We start from the raw sequence: 17808 nt of genomic DNA on the forward strand, positions 1-17808 counted from the left end.
AGTGCATGCATCCTTGATCAGTAGCCACTGGCGTGGCAAAAAGAAGCCAAGCTCCCCTGACCCTGTCCTGGTGCCATACTCACACAGGTACTGATTGATGGCCCTCTGCTGCATGCGCAGCTGCTGCAGCATTACCAATGTTGAGTTCCACCTGGTGGACATGTCACAAATGAGGCGGTTGGTGGGCAGGTTGCATTCCCTTTGAATGTCAGCCAGCCAAGCATTGGCATTGTATGACCAGCAGAAATGACCACAGACTTTTCTGCCCTGCCTCAGGAGATCTTGTAAGCCTGGGTACCTGCTCAAGAACCGCTGCACCACCAAATTCAGGACGTGTGCCAAACATGGAACATGGGTCAAGTGTCCCTGTCGGAGGGCGGAGAGAAGGTTGGTGCCATTGTCGCATACAACCATTCCTGGCTGAAGCTGGCGTGGCGTCAACCACCTCTGAGCCTGCCCCTGCAGAGCTGACAGAATCTCTGCCCCAGTGTGGCTCCTGTCCCCTAAGCAGTAGTTTACCCTAAAAGAGGGTTCTTTACTGTAAGAGCGGTAATGATGTGGAATTCCCTTCCACAGGCGGTGGTCTCAGCGAGGGGCATCGATAGTTTCAAGAAACTGTTATATAAGCACTTGAATGACCGCAACATACAGGGATATACAGTGTAATACCAACATATAATCACACATAGGTTGAACTTGATGGACTTGTGTCTTTCTTTAACCTCACCTACTATGTAACTATGTAACTCATGCACCACATGGCATCTTTTTGCTGAGTGCTTGCGTAGCCCCTTGAACGCTTATGGAGCACCGCTGGTTCAGAGGACAAATGTGCAGAAGAGGCCATAGAGGAAGAAGAGGAGGGGGTGGAGGAGAGGGCTGTGGCAGTATCACCACTAGCATTTTGGAGGCGTGGTGGCGGAACAAGCTCCAACAATACTGAACCCTGTCCTGCATCCTTCCCAGCTGCCAGCAGAGTTATCCAGTGCGCCATGAAAGAAAGGTAACATCCCTGCCCATGCCTGCTAGACCATGAGTCAGCGGTAATATACACCTTACTGCTGACCGCCCTGTCCAACGAGACAAAAACATTGCCTTTCACATGTCGATAGAGAGCTGGAATGGCCTTCCGTGAAAAGAAATGGCATTTTGGAACTGCAAATGAGTTACAGCACATTCCACACATTCACGAAAGGGGGCAGAGTCTATCAGCTGAAAAGGCAGCAGTTGCAGTGCTAGCAATTTGGCCAAGATAGCATTCAGACGCTGAGCATGTGGATGGCTGAGACCAAATTTCTTTTTATAGTTTAGCAACTGGGGTAGGGAAATTTGCCTGCTAAAATCAGATGGTGGTGTACTGCTAGCAGATTGGCTGCAAGAACTTGGGGGGACAGCTATTGCTATACCTTCATTCCTCTCAGTGCAGGTTTTCAAGAGGACTGGAGGTATAGTAGGGTTGGAGATCCTAGATGAGGAGCAAGAAGTCCGCCTTTTTCTTTGATGTGGGCCTTTCAAGTGCTGTTGCCAACAGACTTGTTGCCCTATGAATTTGTGAAATTTCCATAGCTGTAAAATATTGTAATTATGAATATATTTAATTTAGCTTGTATCTATGTAGGGCGGAACATATTACCTTCACTGAAATCTCTGGTAGACCAGGCAAGTCGGTACCTAGGCTTGAGTAAACAAACAATGGGATCCAAACCTCATTGTTTTACACATACTCACTTCAAAGGATCCCATGTTGGGATATGCAATGAAGGGAGGCCAACCCGTAATCAATACTTAACTTCCTTGGAAAATTCAAGTTAATCTCCTGCTCAGAATAGTCACAAGGATTTGTATCAAAGGGGCCTGACTTATGCAAAGTATAGGGATTGGAGATGTAGCCAGTCCTTAACCAGGAATAGAGAAGCTCACCAATCAGAGCCACGCTATGCCAACCAATGAGGCATCAGCCTGTAATGATATACACAGACTAGATGGGAGGGAAACATACACTTTTATGGGAGAGCAGCCATCAGAATGGACCCTTGTTGCAAAGGGTAATATTGGGAAAGGTCTGCATTTTACTTGTAACTAAATATGTTTGTAGATTAATGTTTTAAGGAATATACTCTGTATTCCTTCATGTAAGTCTCTTATTCTAACCTAATATTTTCTCCTTGGTGTAGACTATAGATAGATGGTTGTGTATTCGATAGACTTTCAACTACTCACCAATAAATGTTGTTATTGTGTTAAAGCTTTCACTCATGGTCAAAGAACTATCATTTAACCCTATTAATATCTGAGAGCTATTAAATCTCAAATATAGTATACGGTAAAACAGACTGCATGGGAGGTCATCATATGTCTGGTCAAGCATTTGGTGCCCAAGTGGCTGCTGTTCTGGCCATGCTTGATCTGCTTCAGACATAGGTTGCAAACAGCAACTGTGAGATCTGCTGAACACGTATCCAAAAAGGCCCACACATAGGAACTTTTCAAAATCAGCGGGGAGTCAGCAGCGCCCCGCACCTGCAGTGCTCTGCGGTGTGATGCAGTAGGGTGGCTGCCCTTAAGCTGCCCCCTAGAGGACATCCTGCCTCGTTGGAGTTGTGCCTCCTCCTCCTCTATTCTATCAGGCACCCAAGTAGAGTCAGTGACCTCATCATCCCCTCCCTCCTCGTCACTGGAGCAAACTTGGCACTATGCTTCAGCTGGGGGAACATGACCGCCAGTTTCTTGTCCTTCTTGGGCACCCCCTCTCTCCAGGCTCACGTTACTCCCTTCCTCAACCTGGGAACCAACATCAGAGCCTTCAAATCGCTGCGCATCCACCAGCAGCTTGTACCTGACACTGTGGTCGAAAAGTTCGGGGACTCCTCCATGCATGATGGTGGGGCTACGGAAGGATTGACTGTGGACAAGGAGCCGGTGGAATAGGCAGCTTTGGCAGCTGCAAAGGAAGGCTAACTACTCTGAGCCTGGGTGACAGAGGATGAGGACGGCTTTGTTATCCACTCCACCAACTCTTCTGCATGTTTTGGCTCAATAACATGGCCAGCAGCAGAGAAATAGGACAAGCGTGCCCCACAGCCACCTGCAGAGGATTCATCATGTCCAGCACTGTTGACTGTAGACACAGAGCTTGCTTGCCCTCTTTTAGTGGCCTGTGAGCGTCTGCCTCTCCTTGGTGGCCTTCCGGACATGATGTATATTTTGTTTTGCAACACCACACTACACTGTATTGTGTACACCACCAGAAAAGTAGTAGCAACTGCACTACGGCTGCACTGCATTGTGTACTGCGTACACCACCAGAATAGTAGTAGCAACTGCATTAAGGCTGCACTGTATTGTGTACTGTGTACACTACCAAAAAAGTAGAAGCAACTGCACTACGGCTACACTGTATTGTAATTACATTTTTTGATCTAATATTTCACAGCAGGGACCATTCCTGTGCCCAACAAGAGTATATGTGAGGGGTTACAATGTTGTGGCACCACTACCACCACCCAAGGCCCAATTTTCTGCCCCTGTTTAACAGGGGCATGTAATTACAATTTTTGATCTAATATTTCACAGCAGGACCCGTTCCTGCACCCACCAAGAGTAACTGAGGGCTTACAGTGTTGTGGCACCACTACCACCCCCAAAGGCCCAATTTTTCTGCCCCTGGTTAACAGGGGCATGTAATTACAGTTCTTGATCTAATATTTCAGTGCAGGGCCCATTCCTGCGCCCACCAAGTGTAACTGTGAGGGGTTACAGTGTTGTGGCACCACCACCAAAGGCCAAATTTTTCTGCCCCTGTTTAACACGAACATGTAATTACAATTTTTGAAATAATATTTAACAGCAGGACCTGTTCCTGCACCCAACTAGAGTAATTGTGAGGGGTTACAGTGTTCTGGCACCACCAACACCTAAGGCCCAATTTTCTTCAGAGTATATAGGGCAGGCCGTATAGTATATATACTTCTGTTCAGACTATATAGTGCCTGGGGCCCCCACACCACTTTTTTTTAATTTGGGTGCGGGGTTCCCCATAATATTCATACCAGACCCAAAGAGCCTTGTAATGGACTGGGGGGGGGCAGGGGGATGGACCATACCGTTTTTCTCAATGATTTTCATCTATATTGCTGGGACCCGACAATACATTACAGCCGCAAGCAGTTTTTAATGACTTTTTTCCTTTAGAAATGTAATTTTGCTGTGGTATTGTTCTAAAAATAGGAAAACAGCGCCACTTTACAGGCATACTATAGACACCCCCCAGGCACGATATTTAAAGGAATATTTCATTTTTATTGTTTCACTTTAAGCATTCTAAAAATCACTGAACCTGAAAAAACGGACGTTTTTAAAACTTTTTTTTGCATTGATACATGTCCCCTGGGGCAGGACCCGGGTCCTCAAACACATTTTTAAGGCAAAAACTTGCACATAAGCCTTTAAAATTAGCACTTTTGATTTTTCACGTTCGTGTCCCATAGACTTTAATGATGTTTGCGTGTTCAAACAAACTTTTTTGCATGATCGGATGTTCTGGTGAGAACCGAACCCGGGGGGGGGGGGGGGGGGGGGGCTTGGCTCATCCCTAGTGCCAGACCTCTTATTACATAGAATTGGCAACATTATAAAGAGTATATGGCAGATGGGTAAGTGCATTATCACAATCCCAGAGACGTGGAATTTGAAGAAGTAAGGGAGTTTATACAAACTGAAAATAATGTATAAATAGTACCGCGCTATCCAAAGGGCAGCTGCTAGCACCGCAAGTGACAATTGCAAAAAGTGTATGTAAAATATATAATGGTGCAGTTTTAATATCACTTGAAAATAAATCAAATGAAAATATAGGTGATCTGAATAAACCAAAAACCTATAATAATGATCACATAAAGACACAGTGATATTGAAATAACAATATACAAGTGAAAATTATTTGGGCTCCATATAAAACATATATGAAGCTATATTAAATGTGCAAATGCTGTGAAGAAAAATATATTATAAAGTCCAAAGATCTACGGTAAAATAAAATAAACAGAAAAGTCCACTTTGTGACAAAAAAGTGCGTGTATAAATCTTGATGATCAAATTGTTGATTATTAAACCATCAAAAAAAGTGCATGGAAAGTGAGAAACAGAGCACCACCACCGATATTACTGAGCCTTACCGGAGTGCATGGATTCTATTGGACATACGCCACAAGAATCATTCAGACTTTGTTGGTGATTTATCGAAACACCTCAGAGGGTAAGGGTCTATCCTACACTCTTCACTATAGCCACAGTCAACGAGGCAGGAGAAGCTCCATCCCCGTCCTCTAATCCGCAGCATTCCCTACGCTCAATAATTGAGATTGAGAAGAAACTGCACTGAGGATGGGGATTTTCGCCAACAGGCTGATGCCTTGCGCACATGCCTGCTGGCACGGGGCTATAGCCGCACCAATTTGAGAAAAGCCTTTAATAGAGCCTTTGCCCAGGATCGCCAAACGCTTCTGTATGGCCCTCCCCGTACTAAGCGATCTTCCAATGCTAAAATTATTACTAAATATTCCATCCACCATAACCAGTTGCGTAATATACTTTCCAGACATTGGCATATAATGACTGATCACCATACTCTTAAAAAATACATTAAATCTACCCCAGAGTTGGTATTCAGAAGAGCTACCTCATTGAGGGATAAACTCACCCACAGCCATTATAGAACCCCTATAGTCTGCCCCAAAGAGCCCCGAGGCACGTTCAAATGTGGCAATTGCCCACACTGTCCTTGGATTCAAGAAGGACATCAATTTGTCCTCCCCAATAGAGAGTTATTCTCTCCAAGACATTCTGCCAACTGTGGCACGAGAGGCATTATTTACATGATGACCTGTGCCTGTAAGGCCTTTCATGTGGGCAAGACCATTAGGGAGCTAAGGCAAAGACTGGGGGATCACCTGTATGCAACCACTAATGGCAAGCTCACTACGGTGGGCCGCCATATTAGGATTCATCACAGATTTGACCCTGACTATGACAAATTCACTGTACTGGAGGTCATTCCAGAGGACCCCAGAGGAGGTGACTGGGACCGCCAAATCCTCAAACGGGAATCATTCTGGATTGAGTGACTGAATGCTCTCACTCTCCCTGGCCTCAACAAGGCACACACATATAAACACTTTCTTTAGCGGAACAGTGGTACTCTTGGCCCACCCAGCTTTGCCCTCGCTCTCTCTTGGTCTCCCACATAGCCTTTGTTTGTTATTATATTGATTCTGTCATTAATCAATCGTCCTTTCCCCCTATTCTCTTCCTCTCCCCTCCCCCCCCTTTTTCCCTCCCCCCCATTCCTCCCCTCCTCCCCTTCCTCCCATGGGCTTCTTCCTTATGCCCTATCAATATTTTGTTAGATACGATAGATCCCTAATCTATTGCAAAGAGAATTCCTTTTTTCAGTATTTTGTATTGTACATTCTCATTCTTTATTGTTGGCTTGTGAAATGCTGTATGAAACTTTTCAACACTGCATTATTGTTGTAATGCTTATTATATTGGTTGTACTTTGTGTCAGGATGCATGCATCCATACCGGTGAATTGGACTCTTCTCCTGCTCTGGCTGGATGCTATGCTGTCCTCGCATCCACTCATGAAATAATTGAATTTCTTCTACAGTACAATCTCCTACCACTAATCACGGCGTGAGGAGTTTATTCTCCCTCTAGTGGCGGGCATTCGGCTTTCCAGCAGTGGTAAGGCCCCCTTCGTTGGGTGGCTCTTTTCTCCTGCTTCCCCACTAGTAGGGCTAGGCGCACGCATGGAATGATCTCCCGCGCATGCGCACTAGTGGAGAGTCGGACCCGGCAACGACGACGCGTGACGTACACAGCACCGTACGTCTTCCAGGTTGGGGGTACATAAGGCAGCCGTCACGGCTGCCTTGTGTGGACGGTGGACACCCGGAGGCTCTTTATTCACCAGCAGACCCACAGTAAGTGACCAATCACTTTGGCTACCTTTTTATTTTTTTCTTCCCAACCTTTTTAACCTTGATGCATTGACCATGGTGGACCTCTCCTTTGGAGGACCCTGTGGATACATCATCCCCCAAGCAATCATTTGTTTGTAACACCATATTCTTTATTTTAAGGACCTTTCCTGCCTACCTATGCAGTAATGTCATCTCAAGTGGTCGCTGGTAATTAACCTCCTGGCATCGGCCAGTTGCACTATGTGTGGAGGGCTGGTTCTCTTCCTTCCTTCATCTCCCCTGGCCATTATCCCTCTCTCTTAAACCCCCCCCCCCACTTCCCCCCACTTTCCCTCACCAATTTTTTACTTCATTCACTAGGGTGGCAACCACTTACTTGCAGCTGATTCCCTATACCAACACTCATTACATATTCTATGTTTTTTACACAATAGCGTACTTTGCCAAAAAAAAACCCTTGCTCGCCCCCGGGGGAACGCCCGTAGTGGGTGTCTCACAAGTGCCGTTCAAGCCCTAACAAGTTAGCGGTTGGTGAGTGTATTTTTCAAAAATTAAATAACTACTCCAATGTAATGCTATTTATTCTACATTACTTTCCACTACTATGTATATGTAATTTTGATTGTTTGATTTGTATAGAATTTACTTGGACGCCTCCTGAGGAAGCGGCTTGACTGCAAAACTGTCAAGGTTTACGTCCTCAAGTATTCAAAACCTGCCTTCATTTACCTATGTGGGCATTTTAAATTGTCATCCCAACAAATTTTGTACTGTAACATGTCCTAACTGTATTTTTGTTAATCTATATTATGTATGTATAGATTTCTTTTAATGTCTATTTTTTGAATAAATTGAAATTTTACTTACGCTGTATGTTTCTATGAGGTACCCCGATAGTCCATTTGGTTCCTTGTGGTGAGGTAGGACTTAATTGGAGAAGTCCCTGTCATTCCTCCCCAACCCTCTTTATCACTAAATGATTGAAACACCTCAGAGGATAAGGGTCTATCCCACACTCTTCACTATAGCCACAGTCAATGAGGCAGGAGAGGCTCCTATGGCATATGTCGTGGTATGGACTCATGCATATATGGCCAAAAAAAAATAAAAAGCGCACATAGCGTAAATCCACATAAAAAGAGGTTTAATAGTATTAAAAATGAAAGATTACACTCACATTTTAAGAGGTATAACAAGCGCTTGTCTATCCAGTATGGTAATGCAATGGGAACAGTGGGTTTGACCCGACGTGTTTAATCTGTAAAGATATCGTCTGGGGTTTACACAAACTGGACTCCATGAGCTGGCAAAGCAATACAAAACAGAGGTCCGGGGAACCCCTATTGATTTGGCTCCTACGTTTGTGGGATGAAGGGGTGGATAGTGTTGTTTTGTCAGGTAAGAAAGCAGTGGCTATGGGAGTTTTAACCCATGATCCACAATTGCATCAGGCCATGCAAAAAGCCTGAGAGTTTACTGTGAATTTTTCACTTTTAGACCTTGTGAGAGATGGAATAGTTCGAGTATACCCTAGTCCTAGTGACCTGAAAAATTCCTACTCCTAGAGATCAATAGGAGAGGGTGTTTCCAGGTTACGTGAGATGATTTGTGTAACCGGATTAAACACGTTTGCAGAATTGATGGGTCCAGATATGGAAACCTTTAAGTCTGCTCTGTGCCATTTAATCTCAGAGCTCCTTTATTGTCCTTGCTGGGAGGCTTGGGATTAAGTAGCAAGATTCATTAAGCCACTACCCTTTTAAGCCAGTTGGGGGAGCTAGAGGAGACTAAAACAAAACCTGTAAGGGCAGTAGATAAGGTCAAGGCCAGACAGGAAGAAAACAAGCAGAAAAGAACAGAGAAGAAAGGGAATGTGGGAGAGAAGACAGGAGGTGAAGAGAAAACTAGACTAGTTATCTCTAGGAAAGACATGTGGTTGGACCTATTAAAGGCAGAAGTACCTAAAGATGAGATATATGGGATTTCCACTGCAGAATTGCTAAAGAGGTGGAAACATTTAGTGGGGAAAACTGTCAGGGTTAGGAACACTACTAAAGATAATAGCAGCCTAGATTTAGAGAAAACAGAACTGACCCCTCCTGTTAGCCCCAAACCAATTCCTAACACCGCACATGAACCCAAACACAAATCCCTTTATCCTGGGGAGGAGTTAGAGAGAATCAGAAAAGGGGATTGGGAGGTTCCTTATCCTTTATGAGGGGAGGGTGGGTCTCCTGTATTAGCAGTGAGGACAGTGACAGCAGGAGACTGACGCCCATATGCACCTGTCACTGTATGGTGGGGGAAGTCATCTTCTCTTACACATGTGATGGCTTTAGTTGATAGCGGAGCTGAAGTTACACTTTTGCAAGAAAATCCTTCCCATCACAAAGGAGAATACATTTATGTAGAAGGTTTGGGAGGGCAAACCACACCAGCAGTTAGGACACGGGTGATATTGGCTATTGGCAAGGGACCAGGATTTTGGACAAATGTTTTGGTATCATATTTACCCAAAAATATTTTTGGGATGGATGTACTTCAAGGTCAGTCTATTCAGACTGAACAGGGTACATTCACATTGGGGTATCCTGATAAAGCGTATCTGGTTAGGGTGGTGAAGGCTGTGGTCAGAGGTCATGCAAAATGGACCTTGGTCTACATTCCTCCACCAGAAAAGCCAGTCTGTCTTAAGCAGTACAGACTTCCTGGAGGCCACAAATACATTAGGGAGACTATTCAAGAACTGTTGAGAGCAGAGATCCTTAGACCTGCTGTAAGTCCTTTCTCATCTCCCCTGTTCCCAGTAAAGAAACCTAATAGGACATATAGAATGACTGTGAATTAAAGAGGTCTAAACAAAGTCCAACTTCAACTCCATTGAAGTCAGCTGTACCGGATATGATCTCAATTGTTGAGAAAATTTCTAAAGAGGCAGGAGAATATCATGCTGTGATAGACCTGACTAATGCTTTTTTTCAATTTTGATAGACCCAGAATGTAAGGACCAGTTTTCCTTTGTGTGGGGTGGCCGCCAGTACACTTTCACTGTCCTTCTGCAAGGCTACCTTCATTCTCCAACGACTTGTCATGGACTGATTGCCCGAGATTTAAGTACCCTGAATTTGAAAGTCGCTGTATTTCACTACATTGATGACATCATGATCTCTGGGACGAAAGAAGATGTAATTGAAGCACTGCACATACTGATACAGCACATGGAGAACAGAGGGTGGGCTATCAACAGAGACAAAGTACAAGGTCCTGCCACAGAGGTGTAAATCCTGGCAATGATGTGGACTGGGCTGCAGAGGAAAATTACAGAGACAGTTGTGCAAACTATCCAGGCTCTGTTGCCCCCTACTACCAAAAAGGAGGCACAGAAGCTCATTGGAGTTGTGGGATTCTGGAGATCGTTCATCCCACATCTTTGGACTAATCCTGAGGCCTATATATAATGTCACCAGGAAAAAGACTGAGTTCTCATGGGGTTCAGAGCTGCAGACCGCATTACTTACTGCTAATAAGCCATTTTACAGCATCAGGGATTGGGACCCATGAGACAAGGAGTACCATTTCAGCTAGATGTAGTGGAGCAGGATGGTACCATATCTTGGAGTCTATGGCAGCCAAATGAAAAGAGAGGACTGAGAGCAATACCCATTGGATTTTGGTCCAAACAACTGACAGGGGCACAGAAGAGATACACGCCCCTAGAGAAGTACCTGTTTGGGGCCTACACAGCACTCCGACATGTAGAGACCATTACATAAAAAGGACACAGTCACCATCCATACTGCATTGCCAATAGCAGGATGGGTGAGAGATAATGGACTGACCACTAGAGTAGCTGTAGCCCATAACCACTGATGAAATGGAAGTGGTACCTTCAAGAAAGAGGGGATATTGCAGCTGGGGATGTCAGAGACATTTCAAAACAGTTGGCAGGGCTCGTTACTTTTACCAGCACACGGCCAGAAGACGAAATTCCTGTGCTGCAGTCATCCCCCATTCAAGAGGCTCCACGCTTTGAGTCTCTGTCAGAAGACATGAAGGAGTCAGCATGGTTCACTGATGGTTCAGCCATAGTCACCTCCTCTGGGCGTAAATGAACAGCAGCAGCCTACAACCAGAGTACAGACACAGTTCTGCAGGAGACCGAAATTGGAGGGTCCAGTCAGTATGCAGAGTTGAAAGCTGTAGTGGTGACTCTTCAGGAGGATCTTTCTTCCCATGTCACTATCTACACTGAAAGCTGGGCAGTCTTTAAAGAACTGACAACTTGGATGCCAACGTGGAAGTCCAATGAATGGATGATTCATGGAAAGGTGGTGTGGGGAGGCAAGGAAGTCTGGGACTACATCTGTAAGGAAGCTCACTCCCACACCATAAATGTGGGGCATGTTGATGAACATGTGCCCCTGGTCCCAGACTTTGAGAACTATAACAAAGTGGCAGATGAAATCGACAAGGTGAATGCAGTTGTGCCAGTTGATCCTGTCTTGATGAACTTGGCCAACTGGGCCCACAAGCAATCCGGACATTTGGAGCAGAAAGCAACATATGAATGGGCACAGCAGAGAGGATTGCCTATATCCATGGACATGATAAAGACTGTAATAGGGAACTGTACTGTGTGTGGAGAAGTGCGACAATGGCCATTGCAAAAGAACTCCACTGGGTCAATTAAGAGGGGTGAGAGGCCTGCTGAGATTTGGCAGATTGACTTCATCCATCCCCTGCCTCGGGGAAACAATGGACTGAGATATTGTTGTCCTGCAGTGGACACCTATTCAGGACTTTTGCTTCTTCATCCTTGCAAACGTGCAGATAAAGAAAATGCTTCAACTGCTCCAGAAACTTGTCATTGCTTACGGTTGTCCCAAACAAGTCCAAAGTGATAACGGCTCACACTTCACAGGATCATCAGTAGAGCAATGGGCCAAAGATTCCGGAGTGTACTGGTTGTGCCACATCCCATCCACAGGCAGCTGGTTTGATTGAAAGATACAATGGGCTATTGAAGGACCAGATATGCAAGCTTACATCCACACATGCACTAAGGGGGTGGGATCGGATCCTCACACAGGCGGTCATGTTGCTTAATTCTAGGCAAATAGCCAAAAGCACACCATATGAGAGGATGGTGAGGGTTGGGGTGCAGATTCCACAGCTGGAGTGCAGAGTTCAGTATTTACATAAGGTTCCTGAAATAACAGGGCTTAACAGGTAGACATGTACTATTCGTTTCTGTCCGAATACAAATTCTGACAAATTTTTGGTTATTCGGAGATTCGGATGTATCCGAATCTCTGAGTGAAATGGTAACAAATTTAAAAGAGAGGTAAAGGATTTTTTTCCCCCATTCATACTTACCTAGGTGGATGCAACATCGTTCTGATGCTGCATTTGTCCCCCAGTGCCTCTACGCTGAGAGCCGAGCGATCGAACACTGCCCATTACTCGGTTTTCAGAGCTCCGTGAGCAGAGAGCTGTAGATTGTCAGTCACAGCTCTCTGCTCTTCTTCCACCTTGCTCATTGGAGCACTGGGCTGGGGAGGGGGCATGGCTCGCTGAGAGGCTGAGATTGGTGTCAGTCCAGGCACGTGGCGGATCCAGACTCCGTGGTCAGGATAACGTGATGCCTGGACTGACATTGGTGACATCAGCAGAGAGCAGACTTCAGTCTACTCTCTGCTGAAAATGGGTGTACTTCTCCTTTAACAACCTTCGGGTCTGGTATGGGTTTTAAGGGGTCCCCTTAAAGGCGTGGGGTCCCCTCAAAATCCATACCAGAACCCTTTTCCGAGCATGTAGCCTGGCAGGTCAGGAAAGGGGGGGCAAGCGTGCCCCCCCGCCTACTGAACCATACCAGGCCAGATGCCCTCAACATTGGGGGGTGGGTGCTTTAAGGCAGGGGAGCTCTGCACCCCACAGAGCACCTTGTCCCCATGTTAATGGGGGTAAGGGCCCCTCCCAACAACCCTTGGATGTGGTTGTCGGGGTCTGCCGCTGGGGGATATTATTGGAACCTGGAATAATATTAAGGGGGCCCCCAGATCCTGCCCCCCTTATGTGAATGGGTATTGGGTATCAGTACATCGTACCCATACCCATTCACAAATAAAAAGGGTCAAAAAGTAAGAAACACAGGAAACAGTTTTTGATAAATCCTTTATTAAATAAGAAAAAAAAATAGTGTCCCTCGATGTCCATCACGACGCCTGTCGACCCGAAAAATGGCAAAAAACGCTTCACCTCCTAAGAGGCTACCCTCCCACTGCCCTCTCTTTGGCTTTGACAGCTCTTATATAGGCAAGAGGGGAGCCACCGGTGCCATCCGGTGGCACCGCCCCTTCTGACGTCACATGACACTGTGTGCTGTCAGAAGCAGTGCCACCGGGTGACCCTGCCCCTTGCCTATATAAGAGCTGTCAAAGCTGTCAAAGCGAAGAGAGGGCAGTCGGCGGTTAGCTTCTTAGGAGGCAAAGCGTTTTTTGCCATTTTTCTATTTTTTGGGTCGGCGGGTGTTGTGGTGGACATTGAGGGACACTTTTTTTTCTCTTTTATTAAAGGACTTGTCTCCTGTGTTTCTTACTTTTTGACACTTTTGGCGAATGGTTACTGGGTATGATGTACCCGATACCCATTCACATGGGGGGGTCAGGATCTGTGGGATCTATCCAGATTCCGATAAGCCCCTCACTCGTTGACCCTGACAACCACAGCCCAGGGTTGTTGGGAAGAGGCACTTGTTCCCATTAACATGGACATGGATAAGGGTAAGGTATAGATTTTTGGGGGGACCCCACGCCATTTATTTTTTAATTTTGGGGTGGGGTTCCCCTTAAAATCCATACCAGACCCAAAGAGGGGGGGGGACCCTACTCCATTTTTTAAAATGTTTCTATTGCCAGACAATTTCTGGCATTCTTTATATTCATCTGTCAGTGGGGAAGCCCGCAGACAGATGATGACTCATGGTTGTTAAGGACGCGGGCGGTCAACTTCCCGGCCCGCTGCTTAACAACCAGCTATTTCTTCACACATAATTCGAATCGGTCGATCGTTTTTTGACTGATCAAATTCTAATCATTCTGAAAAGTTGGAATTTGTTAGAAAATTAATAAATAAAATGAATTTTAACTAAAACTAAATTTAACAAAAATGAAAATAAACAAATTCTGAAATCAAACTAAATGAATTCCATAACGAAATAAAATTAGTAACATAACGAATCTATCCAAAACTAAACTAAAAACATTTTTCTATTCTGCACATGTCTATTAACCATGTTACTGCTTCCCATGACACAGAAACCAAGAGTGACATATCTGAAGCTGAAGCCTATCTAGGAATGAAAGGGAATCTGGCAGAAAGGTTTGAAGTTATATTTACATTTGCAGATGCTTCAGGACAGTGGCTGGGACTCTGGTTAGTGGATACTTTTCAGCAAGAGTGGAAAGTGATGCTCTATAACATCAAACCTTCCAAAATAAACAGCAGTGATCTTCTGGGAAATATCTGTATATTTCCTCTCCTCCCTTCTTTGGGAGGGTCAGAAGTGGATACAGGCAGGTGGCAAAGTGTTGGTCAGAGATCCAGGCAAGAAGCTAGTTAGAGAAGAGATTGTAGCTGAAGGGCCGGGGTCTACTGTTTATGTATTACAGTAAAACCTTGGTTTGAGAGTAACTTGGTTTGAGAGCATTTTGCAAGACAAGCAACATTTTTTTAATACATTTTGACTTGATATACAAGTGATGTCTTGATTTATAAGTAGCGTCAGGTCACAACCGAGTATGAAAGAGAAGTGAGGTGCCTCCTAAGTGTAGCAATATGAAGGTACAACGTTTAGCAACATATTGCTACACTTAGAGGCACCTCTCTTGTCTTTTATACTCTGGAGTTCCTGATGGATTTTGCTTCCAATCCCCTTGTGGAGGCTTCCATTTGTGGATGGACATTTTATGGTCACATTGCTATAATCTTTTTATATGAACTATAAACTGAAGGACTTATGAATAAATGGTTGTGGAATGAACCATTTGAGTTTCCATCATTTCTTATGGGGAAATTCGCTTTGATATACAGTACGAGTGCTTTGGATTACAAGCATGTTTCTGAAACGAATTATGCTCACAATCCAAGGTTTTACTGTATTAGAAGGAACAGATAATTTGCTTTGTTTTCCACTCCACGGGCTGTCTCCGATTTGATCCATATGAAGACCAGAGAAAAGTGGTTACACGATTGAAAGAATGATGGAAGACCACAAGAGCTGTGGAGAGCAGGGCCTTTGATGTATTACAAGCCTGAACTTGTTTCTAAAGAACTTTAGAATGGACTTTCTATTGAACTTTTAGCCAAAGACTGAAACACCTTCTCAGGGACAGAAATATGGGAGGGAGTTGCATTCAAGGCAAATTAATGTTTAGTATGAGGCTTTTAGTCTGTGTGGAGTCTGAGAGAAAAATCAAGGGTGGAATGTGTTGCATTTGATATAAATAAATAAAAATATATATATATATGTATGTATGTGTATATATATATATATATATATATATATATATATATATATATATACATCCCAGGTGGTGTGTGTGTGTGTGTGTGTATATGTGTATATATATATATATATATATATATATATATATATATATATATATATATATATATATATATATATACTGTATTCAGTTTAGTTAGATCCATTCCTGTTATTCTCTTCCTAATATATTTCCAGTTAGTGTACTGTGTACCCTGCACAGTTGCACCTAGAGTATAGCTACCTGAAGAAAGGTGCTTGTGTGCTTCTTCTGATCCTATTAATAGCACAGGCAGGCTCTTGAAGTATTTCCAGTTAGTGTACTGTGTACCCTGCACAATTGCACCTAGAGTACAGCTACATGAAGCCAATTGCTTGTGTGCTTTTTCTGATCCTATTAATAGCACAGGCAGGCTCTGGAAGTATTTACAGTTAGTGTACTGTGTAACCCTGCACAGTTGCACCTACAGTATAGCTACCTGAAGCCAAGTGCTTCTGTGCTTCTTCTGATCCTATTAAACTATTAATAGCACAGGCAGGCTCTTGAAGTATTTCAGTTAGTGTACTGTGTACCCTGCACAGGTGCACCTACAGTATAGCTACCTGAAGCCAAGTGCTTCTGTGCTTCTTCTGATCCTATTAATAGCATAGGCAGGCTCTTGAAGTATTTAAAGTTAGTGTACTCTGTAACCCTGCACAGTTGCACCTATAGTATAGCTACCTGAAGCCAAGTGCTTGTGTTCTTCTTCTGATCCTATTAATAGCACATGAAAGCTCTTGAAGTATTTCCAGTTAGTGTACTGTGTAACCCTGCACAGTTGCACCTAGAGTATAGCTACCTGAAGCCAATTGCTTGTGTGCTTCTTCTGATCCTATTAATAGCACAGGCAGGCTCTTGAAGTATTTACAGTTAGTGTACTGTGAATCCTTGCACAGTTGCACCTACAGTATAACTACCTGAAGCCAGGTGCTTGTGTGCTTCTTCTGATGCTATTAATAGCACAGGCAGGCTCTTAAAGTATTTCCAGTTAGTGTACTGTGTACCCTGCACAGTTGCACCTACAGTATAGCTACCTGAAGACAGGTGCTTGTGTGCTTCTTCTGATCCTATTAATAGCACAGGCAGGCTCGTGAAGTATCTACAGTTAGTTTACTGTGAATCCCTGCATGGTTGCACCTACATTATAGCTACCTGAAGCCAGGTGCTTGTGTGCTTCTTCTTCTCCTATTAATAGCACAGGCAAGCTCTTGAAGTATTTCCAGCTAGTGTACTGTGTACCCTGCACAGTTGCACCTACAGTATAGTTACCTGAAGACAAGTGCAGGTGTTCTCATACTGATACTACAGGCAGGCAGTTGATTCTGCTAGCTGCAGTATAATCGGTGTGTGTGTGTATATATCTATATCTATATCTATATCTATCTATATCTATCTATATAGTATATAATATAATATAATATATATCCCAGCTTAGTGCAGCTACATCTCACTGCAGGCCATTAGTATGTCTGGAAGGCCAACAAGGAGAGGCAGACAGTCACAAGCCAATAAAAGAGGGCAAGCAGGCTCTGTGTCTAGAGGCAATAGTGCTGGTCGTGGAGACGGTGCATCCTCATCATCACGTGGCCGTGGGACACGCTTGGCCTTTTTTTCGGCAGCTGGCCGCGTTGAGCCGCAACATGCGGAAGACTTGGTCGAGTGGATGACCAAGCCGTCCTCATCCTCCTCATTCTCTCTCACCCATTCTCAGGGTACTTTGTCTGGCAAAGCAACTGCCAACTGCCTCTTCCCTCGGCTCAATGGCATCAATGACTCCTTCCCTAGCCCTACCATGTCCTCCTGAGGAGTCCCTTGAACTGTTTGACCACAGTGTTGGGTACATGCTCCAGGAAGATGCCCAGCGTTTAGAAGGCTCTGATGATGATACTGAGCTAGATGAAGGCAGTAACGTGAGCACGGACCGAGGGGGTGCCCAAGAAGGACAGCAATCTGGCAGTCATGCTCCCCCTGCTGCAGCATACTGCCAGGTTTGCTCCAATGATGAGGAGGGAGGGGATGATGAGGTCACTGACTCAACGTGGGTGCCTGATAGGAGAGAGGAGGAGGAGGAGGCACATCACCAACGAGGCAGGATGCCCTCCAGGGGCCAGCCTAAGGGCAGCACACTGACTGCATCACACCGCAAAGCTCCGCATGTGCAGGGCGCTGCTGTCTCTGCGCGTTATTCCAAAAGTTCTTTGGTGTGGGCCTTTTTTGAGACGAGTGCATCAGATCGCACC

The sequence above is a fragment of the Aquarana catesbeiana genome, linkage group LG03 (assembly GCF_042186555.1).
Source record: "Aquarana catesbeiana isolate 2022-GZ linkage group LG03, ASM4218655v1, whole genome shotgun sequence".
Lineage (NCBI taxonomy): Eukaryota > Metazoa > Chordata > Amphibia > Anura > Ranidae > Aquarana > Aquarana catesbeiana.